The sequence below is a fragment of the Hirundo rustica genome, chromosome 7 (assembly GCF_015227805.2).
Source record: "Hirundo rustica isolate bHirRus1 chromosome 7, bHirRus1.pri.v3, whole genome shotgun sequence".
In the NCBI taxonomy this organism is placed as follows: domain Eukaryota; kingdom Metazoa; phylum Chordata; class Aves; order Passeriformes; family Hirundinidae; genus Hirundo; species Hirundo rustica.
In genome coordinates, this window is record NC_053456.1 from 28980764 (window position 1) to 28999867 (window position 19104).

Consider the following 19104-nt stretch of genomic DNA (forward strand, 5'->3'; position numbering starts at 1 on the left):
TGATTCTTTTCTGCATGTTAGTTAAGAAGCTCCCAGGCCAATGCCTTTGCCATCATCCACACCAAACACTTTCTCTGGCCTTTTCCTCTACAGGTAGAATTATCTAGTTTTCTTCATCTAAACTCACATATTTCACTATCATTCAGGTTTTGAAGACAGGTGTTAAAATCCTCATTGAAAAAAAAAAGCAAACCAGGAGTGACTGAAGTCTACAGGTTATTTTTGCTTCAGTGAAGCAACTTGATTGACAATTTGCTACAATTAATCTGGCTCATTCCAGCAATGTTAAATATCTCAAAACAAGTTTCTGAAAGGAGGATTATTTTTAGCTGGGTGAGCCTAATTACCTGTTCTAGATAAATTGAGTATTTAAAGAGATCTCAGTTCCCTCCTTCACATAGCTAGTAAGGAAAAAGTAAAACTCATACAAGTTTTTGTCAACAAAAGAGACATTTCAGGCTGCAGTTATCACTTTTATACTATTATCAGTAACAAAACAGGAGTCATCTTCTCTATTATCATTATGGCAATGTTACTTCTCAAAGCTTCACCTGTAGCTCTCTAACTGTACAAGTGACAAATGCCCCCAAGTGATAGTTTTAAGTACAAGCCCTGCACCGATATCTGAGGTTCAGCAGAGGACTAACCTACTTTCACACTGTAGCTCTCCCTTTGATCGTGATACATCTCTACAGAAGTAGACCACAACCTTTTGCTCTCTTCATGCTCTAATGAGGGCTAAACTCATTTGTATTATTACCTTAATGCCACATGATGGCAACGGTAATAGTTTAATCAGTCTGTACCTTTTCTTGACTAGCCACACTAATTCCTCCCCGTTCAAATGGACCCTGGGAGTTAATTGAATTATCAGTTATTAGATGGAGATCATTATTAGCCTTCTATTTTTTCTTTCTCCTGTAGACTCACTCCCAAAACTGCCTTCCAAAAAGTGTCAGTGCCAGCAGGAGCCCATAGAAACAGTGTTTCCAGATTAACAAAAAGGGACGGTGGGAATTTTGCTGTGCTCTCTCCCAGCCCAAGGAGATCCTGCTGAAAGCACAGAACTGGGATGAGTTCTGCAAACGCTGCGCTGTTTCCTTCACCATGCCTGTTTGGTCAGGACTGTTGGCTAGTTATACCGATTAAATAAAGAAGCAAACACAAGTGGTGAGGCACTACCGTGACCCTGGATTTATATCTGATCCTCAGGCTCAGACAGAAGCCGTCACAGGGTTAGCTCCTCTGTACACAGCTCTGGAAAAACCCACACAGTAATAGACAGCTCCTGAGCCCCAGCTACCTAAAGTCTCTGCATAACATCAAAATGTGCAGTGCAAACAGAAGCAGCACAAGGGTCACACAGCACCTGGCCACAATTCAGCTCAGCTCCACACGTGCATTTGGCTGGGTAAGTTTTCACAGGCTTTCCTTTTAATCTAACTTGCCCAGTTTTGCTTCAGCCTGTGCTTCCAGATACTTCCCCCAGCCTGCTTTGGGTTTATAGTTATTTCTGGCAAACTTGGAGAATGCAGAAATTGAAATAGAAACCCTGAAACATGCAGGAGCTTCACATAACAGGTGCAAAAAACGTTATTGCTCGTGTGAAAAATAATTGCAGGAAATATACAGAATAGACCTACAAGGGGCCTCAAATCCACACAGTCCCTTCCTTTACCTCAAGGCAGTAGCATTTTCACCACACAACTGCTGACAGGCATTTGTCTACCTTATTTTAAAAGACTCCTCAAAAAGCCTTGTGAACTCTTGGCCATACAAAATGACTCTCCCACCACCTCTCATGTAGGCAGCTTCCCTCCAGTCTATGTAACAAACATCAATGCTCATCCATTACACACTGGGCATGGAGAACACTGTTACCCACCTCTTTTTACCCAGCCTTTAAGTGTTTTGAGGATTATTTTATTTTATTCTTCCCATCTCCTTTTAGATATTTTTACCTTACCGGAGGACCTTACAGCAGAGCAATCAATACCCCTGTCAAAAACCAGTCACGCTGTTGAAAATCCTGCTTATTCCACCTCCACTCAGCTAATGTAGCTCCAAAATCCTGCAGTTCCTAAAGCAAAGCTAACCCCCACACAAGACAGCACGTATTCAGGGCACCATTCATAACCACTGCATTCTGTAATCAAAGATAATGTGCAAGGGACTTTAAAAACACCTTTCAAAAAACCCATGATCAAATAGACGCCAAACTAGCAACCCCTAGTGCTTCCTCCATCACCTAGTGTGTTACTCAAGTGTGTATGAAAGGAAGGCTGGAGAACTGATAGGAGATGTGGTTTGCCTTAATTTGAGGAAGCAGCCCATTGCTTTGGTGACTAACACACACATCTAATTCATGTAGCCTCTTGCAGGGTCTGAAATCAACACCTGGCTGCAGCTGAAGGCTGTTTCACAGTCACAGTGGCACACAGTTTGCTGTATTTGCATGTGGGGATAATGAGCTTGGTTCCCATCACTTTCTGTTGCCCAGGATCTATCATTTTAATGTGCTGGACTGTGGCACAAGTGAAAAGAGTGCTTGACACAGTGAACCAGGTGCTTTGAGACACCTTTAAAAAGAAAGTGTGCACCTAGCAGCCCTGACAACATCAGGGTGCTGTTGTAAGAGCAGCACAGAGATGCTGAGACCTTTGGAGCTCATGGAAACAGATCCAAGTTCTGCACCCATTTGGGAGCCACAACAGCCAAGCACCTGGTCACATACAGGAGTTTTAACCTGTTCTTGACAGATCACAAACCCTTTTATTCTGGTAGACACCCATCCTTGTTCCTGGAATGCTCCAGCAGCATAGTCTGTGGCAAGACTGTATTATGATAATTGCAAAGTTACATTAGCCTGTGTGGAGTCTGTGTAGCAACGTTAAATTAAATTTCTCATTGGCTTCAAGGCTTGCTATCTGTAATTAGTGGCTTCTGTTCTTTATTACACTGATCAGTAGTGCAGCACTATTCATCACCACAGTCTTAGTTAATTATCCTTGCTAATGATTTTCACTGTGAAAATAATCTACGGGTCCCATTTGCGAAGATGGTTTTGCGTTAAAGTGATTGGCTGGTAAGGCACCACCGTGTGCCCACGAGCTGGAGGAAGGAAGTCACTTAGCCTGGGAGATGGTAGCTTAGTTCAAGCAGTCAGGAGAGGAAGCAAGCATCATGACTTCAATTTGGCATTAAGGCTGTTGCTACTGTCTGCCAGATGTGCAAGAGGGCGGGAGTGAGATGATGTAACAAAAGGCTGAGGGAAGCTGAACAGAAAAATAAAGGGCTTTAAACTTCCCTGCAGTTTTAAGCAAGCACTGCTGGTCATCCTACAAGAGCCAAACCACACCTTTATGGCTAAACCTATACTTGACAGGATGGACAGCATCTACTCTGAGGTTTGAAGCAGAGGTGTGCTCTTCCTGCTGAGTCTTTTCTGCCCAGGGATGCAGTTTGATAGAGTTTGGTCTATCACAGAAAACTGAGATGTGGCAAAGCATTCTCAGGCTAGAGGAAACTGGCACAGAGAAGGGAGCCAGCAGAGGACAGCCATGCTTTACTCTTCATGCAAAGACAGATAATAGATGACTTTCCCTTTCCCAAGGATCTTCTAGCAGAATCAAAAAAGTTTTGTTCAACAATTGCTTTTGATTACCTAAACCTCTTAATAGCTATAAAAATCCAAAGATGAAATTTGTTATGCAACAAAAAAAACAGACTGAAATTAGACAACAGCAGCCTGCCACCTGCAATCAGTATTTGTCCTGCACTTGGGGACAGGAACAACACACATCAATTCACACTGCACATGCAGTACCCTCTACAGTCCCACTCATGCAGTGAGGAAAGAGGTGAAAGGACCTGCACAGAGCCAATGTCATTGGAGATGACATGGGAGATGTTATAGCTCCTGTGAAATCACCATTATCACTGGGGTTATCAGAAATAATATACATCTCACCAGGAAAATCGAACCTGCCACAGGGAGCAGAGAAAATGAGAAGGGCGAAGCTCAGTGACAGAGGTTCTTCAGAAGGAAGGTGCCACTTGTGACTTTACTGGGTAAAGCCAGTAAAGGTGAGGAAGGCCAAGGCACAGCTGGAGCTGAACCTGACCAGGGATGCAAAGAACAACAGGAGCTTCTACAGGTATCTCAGCCAGAAAAGGAAGATCAAAGAAAGAATTCCTCCCTGATGAGCAAGACGGGAAAACCAGTAGCAATGGATGAGCAAAAGACTGCTTAGCTTTGTCTCCAAGGCAGCAGCAGGGATCTTTTAAAGTATCACATACTTATTCAACAATGGTGAGAATCCCACAAACTCTACAATTTTTATCTAGCAGAAATACCCAGAGAAGGAGCTCTCTTTACAAGGGAAATGCCATTTTTTAATGAAATGGAGTTTCACAGGCCGCAAACCATGAATGGCCATTTTTAGAACTTGAAGCTCCTGTAACAATTAACAGAAGTCATTAGCAAACACCTTCAAATACATTGTCAGTGAGGTTTTCACTAGCACCGACCTGTGAAATTCCTGCAAGTACTTCACCGCTGAACACATGACAGAAAATCCTCCTTTCTGTCTGTGCAGAGAACCAGGGAATTTACAGTGCAGAAGTTTGAGTGACAACGCCTCTGTGGCAGCCCTTTTGTGGGTTAGGAACGAACTGCATTGTGCTTTTTTCAACCCCACAGGTATTAAAGATTGTGTGCATGTCTAACTGCATATTGCAAAAATCGCAGCTTTGAATACATAGTAACCTTTTCATCCTAAATGCATCCACTGCCCAAACCCACTGCTTTCCCCAGGTGCTCGATTTTCCCTGTTGAAAAATACTCTAAAATAAATATGTTTGGATTTCTATGCATTTTCTCTCTTCAACTGCTGGGAGCCAAATGAAGTGTGATGTTGATTTCAATCTGCTTTGCATAAAATGCACAGAACAGACCTTTGCATTTCTAATGCTGGGAACAGCAGTGAGCGAAAGCTGCTTTCAGGGGTGGCTCAGGGTCTGCATCTCCCTGGTAAATGGTTTGCTGGCTATTTCCAATGGTGGCAAGATGCCCAGTTTGCTTCTCCTCTCTGTGCTGGGCAGTTACACACAGTCACAGAGGGCTCAGGTGCTAGAGAACCACCAAAGGCTCGAGGGCTCTTTGGACTGCCCTCAAACACATACCAATACATAGGTTATTTTCATCCTAAAGAGGCAGCTGGCATTTATTTCTCCCACAGGTGCTCCTGGGAGCCCCTCTAGAGTTTCTGGGAGTCCATTGAAATCCAGCTGCATGTGCACATGCCAGGATCACCCTAGGACATGTCTAACTTTTGTCTGCCTGTACTTGACTCACCAGGCCTTTTGTGCCAGGGCATCACCATCCCTCCCAGCCTTCCCCGAGCTCAGACCTGAAGTTAAGGCTGCGGGGACCTCCAAACCAGACCCAAAGCACACCAATAGCTTCCTCCTAACAAAGGGTACCTTGGGCAATGCTTTTGAATGACGTATGGGTATGGAAAATGAATCACAGGAAAGCGTATGGGAAGGTCTGAGAGCAGCAAAGGTGGCTTGCACGGGGAAAAGGAAGCCATGAGAGAGACCTGTGGCTGCAACACCAATGGATGCCAAGCAAAATGTGAGCATGAACATCTTGAAGATGTGAATGAGGGTGAAAGAAGCTAACTTGCTTTCCCTTTGAAGGGAAGGGAGCAAAGAGATTAAGAAGAGAAACTACACAAATCCCCCAGTGGCGCTGTGCCTCAACAGGACTAAGTTGAATGCACAGCTTTGGGAGTCATACACAACACTTCTGCTTGGAATGCAGGACATACGGGCTGAATAAACATTACTGAGAAACCACTGAATCGTGATGCTGCAAGTGAGACTCTGCAAGTGTCTCTCCCTGCAGAGCCCTCTGATACCTGCCTACGAGGCTTTTTAACTGCCTCTCACAAGGAAGATACAAGATTAAACCCCTTGAAAGAGGGGGTTCAACAACCCATTTAACGATGCTCAGGTAATTCACCAGTTCAGATACAGCAGCTACTCCTAAGTTCCTGATTAAACTACATTTACATCTCTAAAGCTAAACGAAGTGCCACCTGCACCTCAGTATTGTTTCAAAGTTACACGCCCTCAGCCTCCCCCCCCTTTTACCTTTTTCCTTATTTATCAACCTGATAAATTACCTTCTAGTTTATGATCAGAAGTCCAGAAGGAAAAATTATAGATTTCATGCTAAGTTCTTTCTTTCCTGAAGGCCGTCATTGTTAATGAGCCTTTTTATTTCCCGTCTCTCCAGCAATGTCAAAGACTATGGAGTGTAGTTAAGCTGTAATAACTCCATGCAAAACCCAGCACAAACAGTTTCAGCTAGACACTAAGCCGGGTCCTAGACAGTCATATTGCTGGATTCCTTTGGACTATGAGAAAAATATGATGAATTTTACTAGTGTGCTATTTATTTTGGTTTTCCTTTAGCCAAGAATTTAACTACTCTCTAATACCACTCAGGACTAGCACATCTGCTGAAGGGTATGCAAGTCACCAGAAGCAATAAAAGCGAAGGGAAAACAATACTTAAAGTGCTATTTACATCTTGGTTATTTATTAATAAATGGCAGACATGTACAATAAAGAAGGTTTGAGCATTTCGGAAGACAACTGGTGGCTTCCATTACCGACAAGTGAGGTGCAAGGGATTCCCAGTAAGAGAGCAAAGATGTATTGGTTGTGAAAGTTATTTCCTTCCCTGCTCCCAGTAAGTTGTGGAAGGAGGCTGCCATCGAGAGCACTGCAGATGAAAACCCGAGGAAGGTGACAAGGTGGAAAACCAGTGAGCAGCCAAGAGACGACCAATTTGCTGCAGGGGGTCTGGAGACTGGAGTGCCACACATCAAATCATCTTCCACCTGCCTGCAGGGAGGAGATAACCTCCACCCCACTCTTCTCATTATATCTTTAAGTAATGAATTCTGAGCTGCATGTAGCACAAAATACAAACTGCTTTCTGTTGTCTTCCTTTTAATATTTAAGAAGAACGGGGCCATTTAATTTATCTTACTCTGGTCATTGTGCTCAGCTTAGAAGCTTCCTGCCTGCAGATAGTCAGGCAAGGTTTCACACTGGAGAGCTCCTCCAACCAACCCACCCCCCCACCCCCCACCTTGGCATCACAAAAAAATGAAACTCTTTTCTAGTAGTTCTCTAGACAAAAAACCCTGCCATATTATTGGGCAGAATATGGCTGGGTTGCATGAACATCCCAGAACATTCCAGAACCAGAGGACTTACTGAAATCAGAAAACAAAGCCACTTTTTTCTACTCTAAACATGCAGAAAACTTTGTCAAAAGGAGGAAAAGAAACATCTTCCCACACTTCAACTCTCACTCGTAACTTGGGATTAGACTCAACTTTTTCTGTACATGAAAAAGCACATTCCAACTGCAGAGCTGTTTTCCTCCTCAGCTGCAGCAAATCCACACATCCCTGCCCGAGCAAGTGAAGCAGTGCCAGCTCCCACCAGCTGGAGAGCTGTCCCAGACGTTCACACCCAGGGAAGAACATCACGGGCTGCGCTTTAAATAGATTACCCTCCTCAGTATTTTATTGCACTCGAGCAGTGGTGCCTTTCTTTGAAGCGAGCTAGTGATGGCAATTTGTTATTCCAACTTCCTGTGGCACCATAAACTCCCCACGACAGCTTCATTTAAAGCTTGGCTCATAGGAAGGCTTTACTCAGACCACAGGGGTGTCCATGGGAGAGGAAGGACACAGCCAGCTGAGTGGAATGCCTATTAATTATTAATATCAGGAATATATTTATTATTATTCCTATTGATATCAGGAATATGTTTATGCACTGACAAAGGCTTTTAGAGTATAAACCCCAGTTCAAGGCTCCTGTTCAGCAGGGGGTTGGGTTATTATTTTCATTCTGCCACCATGAAGGGGTGATATGGTTTTGTCTGGGCTTCTGCAAGTGAGAGCAAATGACTTTGGGCTCCAAGGAACCTGGTGGTTCCTACTCCAACAGATGCATCCGTGCCAGCCACCCACTGCCACGCTGCTCTCAGATGACAGAAACAGATTAAAGCTGCTTTTGTTTTGAACTGTCTTCTTTCTGAAGATTACCTTCACGCTTTTGAAGGTTTTAGACAAACATTATCAGAAGCATAATTCTTGTTATTGAAAAGAGGCTTAACATGTGTGAAGAAAAAATAGGTTTTGTAGTGAGAAGGTAACAGCTTATTTTTGGCAACATTACAAATTATTAGCATCCCATTAATTATTTTCCCTTCAAAATAAGTCTAATATGAAATCCTTGAGAAAATTAATCCTTATTATTCTTACATGCATACGAGACATGGACTTTGCTTTAGTAAATTGGGTTTTGTTAAATTTACTATGTTTTTACCAAATCTGTTTATTTTCATCTTTCCAGGCCACTTTCCTTCATTCTGAATTAATATCTGGTAGCAGGTAATGCAGACAGAATGCCAGAGCATCACAATAAATTGTTATTTAATTGTGTATAGATTGGCAATAGGGTTTCATATCCGTCTTGTCAGATGCACCAGCAACTTGAATTATAAGCAGGGTTTCCAGGTCTTAAAAGGAGAAAAAAAGAAAAAAACCTTAACAACACCCTAACAGAGCAAGACACTGGGAATCTCCACACCAATTACTGCACTGGAGAAGAGGATTCCTCAGATTCTGCCTCTCCTCCAGGTAGGTTTTGTTTTTAGATAGTAAAGAAAGGGATGCCAGCAGAGCACAAGAGCCAACAGGAGCTGTTGGTTGATCCATGCTGTCAAGCCAGCACTGTCACAGGGAGCACCAAAGTACCTTTTCCTTGGGCAGCTGGAGAAATGCCCCAGCTCCTGCTTAGGCAGAGGAACAGCTGCTCCTCTGGAAGAGGACAAGTTAACATGGCACAACACTTAAAGACTCTAGGCTTATGTTCACATTTCTTCCAGTAGAAACAGAAGATTTGCAGCTCTTCCAGAACATAGAGGCATCGGGACAGAAAGCAGTGTGCTAACAAGGAAGACCCTGAAGCATGTCTTGCTCAGTTAAGATGACAAATCTTGCCTTTCAGCAGGAGAAAGCAAGAGCAGACATGGCTGAAGGGAACCCCAGTGGGAGCTCAGATTTTGTCTCTGAAATGAGAGCCAATGTCACCTTCCCTCTTTGCAGCCAGAGGAGGTTTGGGCAATGCTGGCATCCAGCAATGGGCACCCCCCAGTCTCTGACAAGTTCCAAAACACACAAGTAGAAAACCAACTTGGCTCCATGCTGAAAGATAAATGCTTTTTTAAATTAGATCTTCCAGCCATAAGAAGGTTGAGAGCATTAGGAAGTGATCTGGCTTGGAAACAAATGCATTTCCTTAGCATTTTAACATAAGCTAAACTGGATTACAACAAAGAAAAATACTTATACATCACAAAAAGATGAAACTCTTTTCTAGTAGTTCTCTAGACAAAAAACCCTGCCATATTATTGGGCAGAATATTTTAAACTTTCTTGGAAGACTTTCACATCATCAGTAGCATACCTGCAAGTCAGTGGTAGAGCCAAATTAAATTAAAACTAATGATAAAACGGAACATTTTTTTTTACAGTCTTCAAAAAAGAGAAAGAACTATTTGTCAAAACTAGCTCTGTAAGAATAGTTTTATTTCTCAAAAAAGCCACATTCCAAGATACACCTGAAGCACTAAGTAACTGAATAGCAAAGTATTTCCTTATGTAGCATTTTCAAAACATGCCTTATTAATAACATGCTTCCCTTTAACACCTCACTGTGCTTTTCTGAAGTTATTGAATGTAATGACATTAAATTTAACCATGCCATGCACGTCAAGACATCCAGAACTAACACAAGTATATACACACACTAGCAGATTGGTAAAATAAGTTATGCTTGATGTTAGAACAAAGCCCTTGAAATTTCTATTGAATTAACATTAAATGACAAAATTCTGAGTTACAACCAGAAAAGAAAATTCTTTTTTCAATGGTTGAAGTGCTTGACAGTTGTACTTGGTTCCCTTGCTTAAGTAAGACTAGATAAAAATAGAGGAGAGGAAGTGTACTAGAGGAGGCCAGGAAATAAATCCTCCTCATATTAATAATGAAGGATATACCCTGCTTGCAAGAGATACTTTCATGGCCTGGCTAGCAGGTTCTTCTTGCTCTTCTCAAAACTTTGCACTTCTTCAAGAGATACCATGGAAGGCAATCCTTTCAGCTGAAATTGTCACTCTAACACTGCCAGGAACATTAAAAGTCACCTTCCTCAGGAAGCCACACAAAAATTCAGACAATCAGCACCAAAAAGAAAACCATGGATGTGTCTAGATGGCAAAGTACTTCACTGATTGTAAGATATAAATTTCAAGCAACAGTGATGCTCTCATATCAACATCTAAGAAATAGCATATAATGATCTGTGCTTTCAGAGATGAAAGAAAAACAAATGTAAGAGGTACTAAATAAAAGGAGGGTGACACAGGAAACTTGTTAAGCGTTGCTTAGCAAAGATGCATTTGTGCTATTTGTATGGATGACACACACATTATCTACATTGATAGAAGAACCACATTTATATTTATCCAGAAAAACCTAAAGGCATTAACTGAAGCACTGCTGGCTGGTTTACAGGAAACTGGTTGCCCTTGAACTGCTGGGTCGGTACAAAGCGAGTACTGACACATAGGGGAAAAAAGAAAAACCACCAAGCAACTTCACTCAAACACTAGTTTTGTTTTATATTTCCCTTCTTTTATTATTGTTAGGATAACATAGTGGGGATTTTGAAAGTGTTTTGTTTCCTGCTGCCTCTTCTTTGGCCAATACTTTCTATTTTTTCCCACAGCTTACGATTCTACAAACACCGGGACCAAAAATAATGCAAGCTGTTCTACACTTCCAGCTTTTATTTTCCACACTAAACTTTTCAGAAACCTCCAGGTAAAATAGGAGTTAAATCTCTAAGTATTTTGAGGATCTGGACATCTTTCCAGAGCCGCTTAGAACCAGTAATTGAAATGCAAATAGAAATACATCCTAACTGAATACAGGACAATGAGATTTTATTGGTGTGGCATGCTAAATGAGTGCTGTGTAAGAAGTAACAGACCTCCTGGTTATTTGTCTGAAGTGACAGCATGGATTTGAGACAGGCTCTGTGCTGCAGATCTGCTCCTGCACTCATCTGTCGTTACACCACGTTCCAGGCCCAGCAGGGCTCGGTGCATGACATGGGGCTGTCTCTCATGCACACCCCCTGCTCTGAGGCAGCAGGGAGAAATCACCTCATTTCACTGAAATTAGACACCTAGGGGTTTAAAACAACATTTTGTGTGGTTTTCTCTCTTCCTCCCACAGCAGCACAGCATAAACTCAGACAAATATAAGACAGAGTTCATCAAGGACTACACTGATGCAACCCGTCACAGAATTTCTAATTAAATTATAATGCTGTCCCTTTTTGCGTTGTTTTCCTTACAACCTGTCTCTTCTAGCAGACTTCCTTTATCACCACATCCTTCAGACACTGCAAATCCCCAGAGAGGGCTGTGATCAGCAGGGACACACAGCACATTGCCGCACCTCCCCGGCAGGAGCTAACAATCCTGGTGGGCTGCGCAGCTGCAGCAGGGACAGCCTGGGACATCTATAGGGGATCAGCCCCTGAGCCAAGGCTTTGCAGTAAAACCCCACTCACTGGTGTGCAGCCAGCTCAGGGGGAAACAGGCAGGGTGTACCCGTAGCTGTAAGCCAGGGACAGCAGTCCTGGAGAAAGTTACTGCCAGCAGAGGCAGGGTTTGGTGTGACGGTCACCACATTCCCTGCTGCACTGGACACATTTCATGTTGTACAGCATAAGAGCAAAACCCTCATGATCCCTTCTGACAGCAGAGCTCACCATTGCTCCTCAGCCAGCAAGGGGCTTTGGAATGACATTGGATTTTTAGGCCTGAATCAGCCATGTCACTGTAAACCATCTCCTCAGTGCCAGCAATTAATCAGTACAAGATTATATATCAAAACAGTAAATAGATCAATCAAGTCATTCACAGATAGTGACAAGACAGACTCCCCTTTTACAGGGCAAAAATAAGAGGAGTGGTTCTCCATTAAACATTAGCTCCATTTGTTCAGCACTCCAAAGAGTAAAATGTACAGAAATAGGTGGTGCTGAAAAATACTCTGTTCAGACTAAAAATACCTTCACACTCAATCATTGAGACAATGAAAAAGCACAAAAGTTTTCCCTATCAATTTGAAATTTATACTAGATCCTCAGCAATCAGACATACCTCTCTCCTGTTCTCAGTGTAGACCAACAGCATTCTCTCCCTCTTAGGAGGGTGGGAGGCTTGAGCTCACAAAGAGCACAAAACACCTTGCATGAACCAAGAGCTTTGGAAGAAACAGGATTACCAAATGTTGCTGTGCCTCAGGACACACTGGAAGATTGTGTCTGCCATCATCAAGTGGTCTGTTCTCAGACACTCCTATTGATACACCTCTTTAGGAATAAACGCCCCAAACCAAGAAATGGGGAAAACACACCTCTGTTTAGGTCTTTAGCACCTCTCTGGTCTGGTATCTCTAATTGATATTTCTGGTACCTGCTAATTGACAGTTAGAGCTGCTACAAATTGCCAGGGCAAGGACGGCAGAGTTTATCTGCTTCCCCCCACCCCTGAGTTGTGGACACAGAGCAAAAGGTGTACATGTTGTGCCTGCTGAGTGAGACAGCATCTCCTGTGCTTGCAAAAACACCCAGAGCGCTCATGCCTCCAGCAGCACAGAGAACACAGCCCTCAGGAGCTGACCCAGCCAAGGGCAGGGTGCCTGGGAGCAGCCACAGCACATCACACCCTGTTCTCTCCCAAAGACACTTCCACATGTCCTCAAACACGAGCTGGCTGTGCACAGAGGGCTAATGCAGCACGTGCAGGCTGGCCCCTTCCAAATCCTCATACAAATCTCTTCCATGAGCCAGATCCATCCCCTAAAACCAGCTGCATCTTCCCTACAAAACCACCTCCCAGCCTGGCTCCAGCATGCTCCCACACAAGCTCATCATCACTGGTGTTTCTGTGTTCACCTCCCTTCATTCGGCCTGCCGTGGATTTCTTTTTTTAATTGCTCTGACAGAAGACCCATCAGCCCGTGAGGGATACACCCACAGCACTGTTATTTGCACGTTTTCTTCCATGTATTTTTAACACAGCAATGTGTTTATTACAGTCTTGCTGTTTATTGTGTGTTGCTGCATGAGTGACTGTGCCTCTAACTTCTACTAAATTAACAAACTCAGCAGTAACATTGGTACCCCCTACCCTGCCAAGTAAAAAGAAATGAGAGCAAGAGGAAAAAACCCCAAACACGTGACATGGAGTAGTCTCACTCAAAAAACTCTTCTTGTTCAATAAATATAATTCATTTACAAGTTTGAACTAAAGCACAAGTTTTTTGACACACTTTATCAGACAGTTATCATCGGGTACCGAGTCCCTGCAATGGAAGACTTTGTAAATATGAGGACTCCAGTAGCATTCTCAAGTCAGTAGAACCTGCTCCCTTCTGAAGGCTCCATGCTCCACTTTCACACCTAGAATTAAACATGCTTCAGTTTGACACTGTCAGGTTCACTTGGAGAAAAGACTTCGATCCAGGTTTTAAATGACTTCAAGTCTTGTTATAATGCATCCTTCCACTTTTTAGCTGATTCTGATTTTTCAACCCTTCATGCCAAAAACATATTTTGAATTTAATATTTTTCACAAGTTCACAGGTGTAGTTTACTACAGTTGCAAGCCAGAAAGCTTCAGTGGATGATGCCAAATGTGAAGAATTACACAACAAACTAAACATTTCTGACCCTTCGGGGAAGTTAAAATGATCAAGAGAGCTTAAAAGCTGCTGCATAAAAATCAATAGAGTTTTGAACTCTACTTCCATCATGGTAACACTGGGATACCCTGACAAAAAGTCACTAAACAAATCCTTTTTGACAGTCAAATGTATGAACTTCACAGTCACATAGAGACTTCAGCAAGCTTCAGCCAGAGGTTCAAATACCTACTGTGCACCTCAAGTCCAGATGTGCCATTGCTTCACTGAAAATGTCCACCTTACACCACTGTGCCTCACAGAACCACCTCTCAGGAAGCAATGTCAGGCAGGATGCTCTAACATTCTCATGCCTCCACTTGCATGGAATTTTGCTAGCTTTTGTGACTTTGCTGTTCAGGATAAACCAAGTCAGGTTTTGGAGACTGAAAAAGAAAAAAAAAATAGAAATCCTGGAATAATTGTTTGGAGGGATGTCAAATAACAGTATTGTCAATAGTCATACTGTGATGACAATGGATCAAGGACAATCTCAGTAAACACAGAGCTAAACTTTAGCATGCTTAAAGGCAGCCTACACAGGAAGGGAAAGTCAGCAAACTGTCTGATTCCACCTGGAGCGCCTACAGAGCTGAGTTTTTAAGCAGGGAAATACAAGGGGCTCTGCTGAAAGCTGTGTTTTACTGCCTCCAGGTACAGACAACATCACCTTCAATCGAGCCCAGGCTGGGGATGATGCAGCCTCCATGAACAGAGATCATCTTTTTTCAAAGTGTGCAGCTCTGAGGCAGATCTGGGAGATCCCACACAGGCTCTGAACCCAGGTGATGCAGAGCACTGTAGATATTGCCATATTAAACTAGAACTGTTCAGCAAACAAGCTGCTCCACCACTTCTTCAGACCATTGAAGGCTCAATTATCATATTTCAAATTTAAACAAATGTATGCTACAGTTGTTACCCAGTTATATTAACTCCACCATTAAATTTAACAAGTGTCATCTGCATCCTTCATCGCATAGAGTTTGGAATCAATGTAAAGATTACATCCTAGCTTAGCTAGAAGTGATGGGCCTCACACAGGACCTGCTGGATGAGATTTCTGTGGGGTAGAGAAAGCACAAGCAGTCGATACTCAGTCCCTCCTGACCTCAAACCCAGTGGCATCTCTAAACTCCTGTAATGACAGCACATGTAACATGTTTGTCACCAGGTTTAAGATTTCAGATGTAGACAGCAAGCCTCCCTCACATGCCTTTTACATACAAAACAGAGCTAATCTGACCTTATTATAGCAGGGTTTGATGGCTTTATTTTGAAAACATCCATAAAAGATCATTAACAAACTACTGCTTGTGGTTTTCATACTAGCACATGCTTCTAGTTTAGCTGCACGCAGATCAGACGCTCCTGCTCAGCAGATAACCCTCCGTACCATATTGCTAAAGGAAAAGCTCCAGTGTGCTCGCTGATACACCTCAAGAGCGTTAATGAAATATTTCTGACATATGGGAGTGGCCAGGGTTCACTCTAACACGAGGAGGCTCTAAGATGAAAGCAGTTATTTGTGAAGATGCTAATTTCACCTGATAGCACTTTAATAACAGCAGTTTCCCCTCTTAATGTCACTTCTGCCACGTTACTTTCTTTTCATTGCATAAATAGGTTAATTGTTAAAGTTACACTTCAGGATAGAAAATAAGGTTAAAGATGACCTGTTTAACCACCAATACAAGCCGGTAGAGTTCCACTAAATAAGAAAGAAGAGAACTTTGGGAGCAATGCATAGGAAAGCCTAAACATGAAAGAAAAAGTCAAAAAAAAACCCAAAAAACCCCAACCAAACACAGTAAATTAGAAAAAAACCCACACACAATTAACATTAAACCCCCACAGCATTACAATAAGCCAAAAACACTGTTGCCTTCTACACAATTAAACACAGAAACAGCTCAAAACCACTTCTTTATTTCTTTCAACACACTCCTGACATTGCTACACTACTTTACTTTTCTCTTGGTTTTGTTCAACTCCACAGAAAGTCCACTGGGAGAATAGGATACATGAAAACCAAAGAGATCACTTATGTCAGGCTGGATTCTCTCCCTGGTGGGACTGGTGGAAAAGCAGAGTTGCTCACTCAAGTTCTACTAATGCCAAGTGGTGTAAAGAAAAAATAAAACAAAAACTTCCCCCCTCCTTTCTGAATAACCCTGTGACAAGAAATTAATAACAAAAGACTATTTCATGGATTTTTTTTTTTAATTATTTCTCCATTTCCAGCTTTCCAATTATCTGCCTCCACTACCCTTTCTTGTTACATCTCCCATTCTTAGTGGCTTTCAGTATCTGCTTCATCCTATCAGCTTTCTTTCAGTTCTGGCTCCATTTATCCCAATATTTGGAACTCAGTTCTTGGTACAATTTTACATGCCTGAAGGCTCAAATTAAGGTAGATTGTTGCTCTTGCCATTCAGATGTGCTCTGCATTCCTAGTCTTCAGCCCAGCTCTATGGATGTTCTCTAATTGTCCAACCATGTTTTCTTCTTTCCACCAGAATCTTGCAACTGTTCTGTCCTTACCCTGTATTTATCACCCTTATGTTTTATGATGCTCTTGAAAAGAAAAGAGCCACCCACAGCACTGTATGAATTCCCTTTTTCTCCCTCTTCTGCCTCCCACAGTCTCCTTTCACTTTAATCATTAATACAGTTTCAAACTACTTATCTTGATGACAAGCTTTAAGATATTCATCCATGGTCAAAAGCCAGAGAAAAACATTCCTGCTTCTACGCGTACTAGCTGCCATTATTCATCCAGATTCTCCAAATTCTTTCATCAAAACGAGCTTCTTCCTTTATCATCTGCCAGCCCTGAGAAACTAAGCCCCTTGGGAGCTCATCTGCTCTGAGAAACGCTGTCTTAAATGTGCCTTTATTCTGTATTTTCACAGAAATGAAAAGAAAGTTTCAGGAGCTTTATCCGTGAAAAAAATCACAAACACTTGTGAGTGTTGTCAGACAAAGAGAGGGGAAAAAACCAATCAACATAATTGTTAAAGTGTTCAAGATGCAATGTATCGGCAGCTTTCTTTACCAGATTCTCTCAGTGCCTCTCAGCACACTGGCATATAATATATATTTCCAGCTACAGCCCTGCTATTTGACTGGCTATAATCACCGCAGGCCTCGCTTTTACCTCACAAAGAGGTGCTCAGTTGGAAAACACCCTTATGTTGTTATGTTAGCAAAAGAAACAGAACCAAAAGACAACAACAACAAACCCCAGAGTGTGCAGTTTAAAACGTGTTTTTCTTCAGAAGCAGAAACTTAATCTGAATTTCAAGGGTGGCAGAGATAATTAGCTTAAGAAAACACAGGATTTTATAATTAAATATAGCCACAGGATCTGTCAGCAGCATCACCTGAGTGATTTATATGCAGACGAGAGTAGGGGGAAAAAAAAAAAAAAAATCAAGCAAATACAAACACATTCAGTAAGCAGGTATAGATTTCATTCACATGAACAGCCATGAGGTAAGGCATTCCACCAGAAAGGAGCAGAAACAAGAGTTGTACCAATTTTACCATCTGGCGATAATCTTTGAAGATTTTATCACCACTCTACTTCCTAAATTTGAACCTCAGTTCCACCTTCAAAGCTGAATAAAACAGAGCCTCCAGAGCCCTCCTACTGATGCCTTGAGAGGCTACCTAGAACAGAGGCTAGACAGTGTTGAAGGAATAAAGTAGGTTTTAAATAAAAGTCCTTCAAAGGCTAGACCTTGGGCAGTACAAGAGCCTGCCTGAGGCTACACCCGAGATGGACAGCATACCATAAGTTTCACAGTTTTATATGAAAATTTTGGTCCATTTACACATTGGGGTTAATTGTCCAATTACAGTTTCAGGTTATGAAGTCCCATCCTCCCAGTCTGCTCTCCTCAGTTCACTGTCATTTATATATCCTGGGCCTGAAGCTCTGGCAGTGTCTTTGGTTCTCGGGCTGGAAAAGGATTGTTTTGTCCAACTAAACTGTGAAGAGAACTTGCTAACACTTTATACCAAGTTCAGAGTTATATATGCTAATGCAGCACAGAACCTGGAAAACACAAAAGCTAAAACTTAAAGCATTGCTTTGAGCTCCCCTTTCCCCAGAGCCCAGGCAGAGCTGGGGAGCACAGAACCCATATGGGGAGCTCTCCCCATACGCTGCAAATGGAGAGCTCTGCAAGGCACATTTACCTGTCACCGCTGACCTGGGAGGGGTGGGACAGGCACAGAAGCAGCACCAGCAGCCTGGGAATCACCATTAGAGAGGTGACTTTGTGAGGCAGACCGGAAACCCCAAAACGACCAAAGAGGTGCTCTGCAATTCCCTATCTGTAATTCACTCCACAGTCAGGCTAAACTCCAGGGTGTACAAGTCACATGGCATAACTTTTCTAAACCACAATTAAAAACATAAACCACTGAACAAGGACAATCAAGTCTCCCACTTTTCTTAAAATTTGAAACAACCCTTTCGTATTTTTTTAGCATTATCCCACAAAACCTAGAAATCACAAGAGGACTAATTTATGAAGCAGTAGTACGGAACTCAAAACCAAGAATCCATAAAAAAAAAAAACAAAAAACAAACCCAAACAAAAAACCAGTTCATAAATACCTTTAGAAGACCACAGAGGCTCCTTCCACTCCAGAAACGCAGAAGACTAAGCAGCATAGCACCCTTGTTGCGGGTTCTTTTGTAGTTTGGGTGTGATTGGTGAAACATTTCAGCTGAGGGCCTGCGGAGGGTTTGGCTCGTTGGCAGCAGCTGCAGGTAGTGAACTTCAGATTAAATGAGAGAGCACAGCTGACTGGCAGTGCCCGGTCAGGGGAACCAGCAAAGAAAGGTGTGAACAGGACAAATGCTCACGTGTGCATTGGGGAAGGGCAGGTGGAATTTCACAGAGTGGCAGTTCTATGACCAGAGACAGCCTGTGGGTCAGTTTCCCCTCCCTCCATTAAGAAATGAATTGCTTTGTTAAATTTTAGCTATTTCGCCTGTATAAAGGTAGAAAGATGTTATTGCAACCTCAGGACGACTGCCTGTGGACTACAAGAGCTGGATAACTATCAGCTTTGTATTCACAATTTTCTCTTAAGCAAATTTGTTACATCCATCTTCCCAGTTTGTGTTTCACTTGCTGTTCCGGATTAGCACCGAGGGCAATGGATG

The 19104-nt window shown here is 42.5% G+C and overlaps 1 long non-coding RNA gene across 1 annotated transcript in view; it reads right to left on the reverse strand.

The window, feature by feature from the left end:
- Window positions 1-18596, reverse strand: part of LOC120755169 (uncharacterized) — a 71913-nt gene extending 53317 nt beyond the window's left edge. The window contains exon 1 of the long non-coding RNA XR_005701653.2: window positions 18550-18596. This is a non-coding gene — a long non-coding RNA (uncharacterized LOC120755169). The remainder of the gene's footprint in view (window positions 1-18549) is intronic.
- Window positions 18597-19104: the final 508 nt, after the last annotated feature.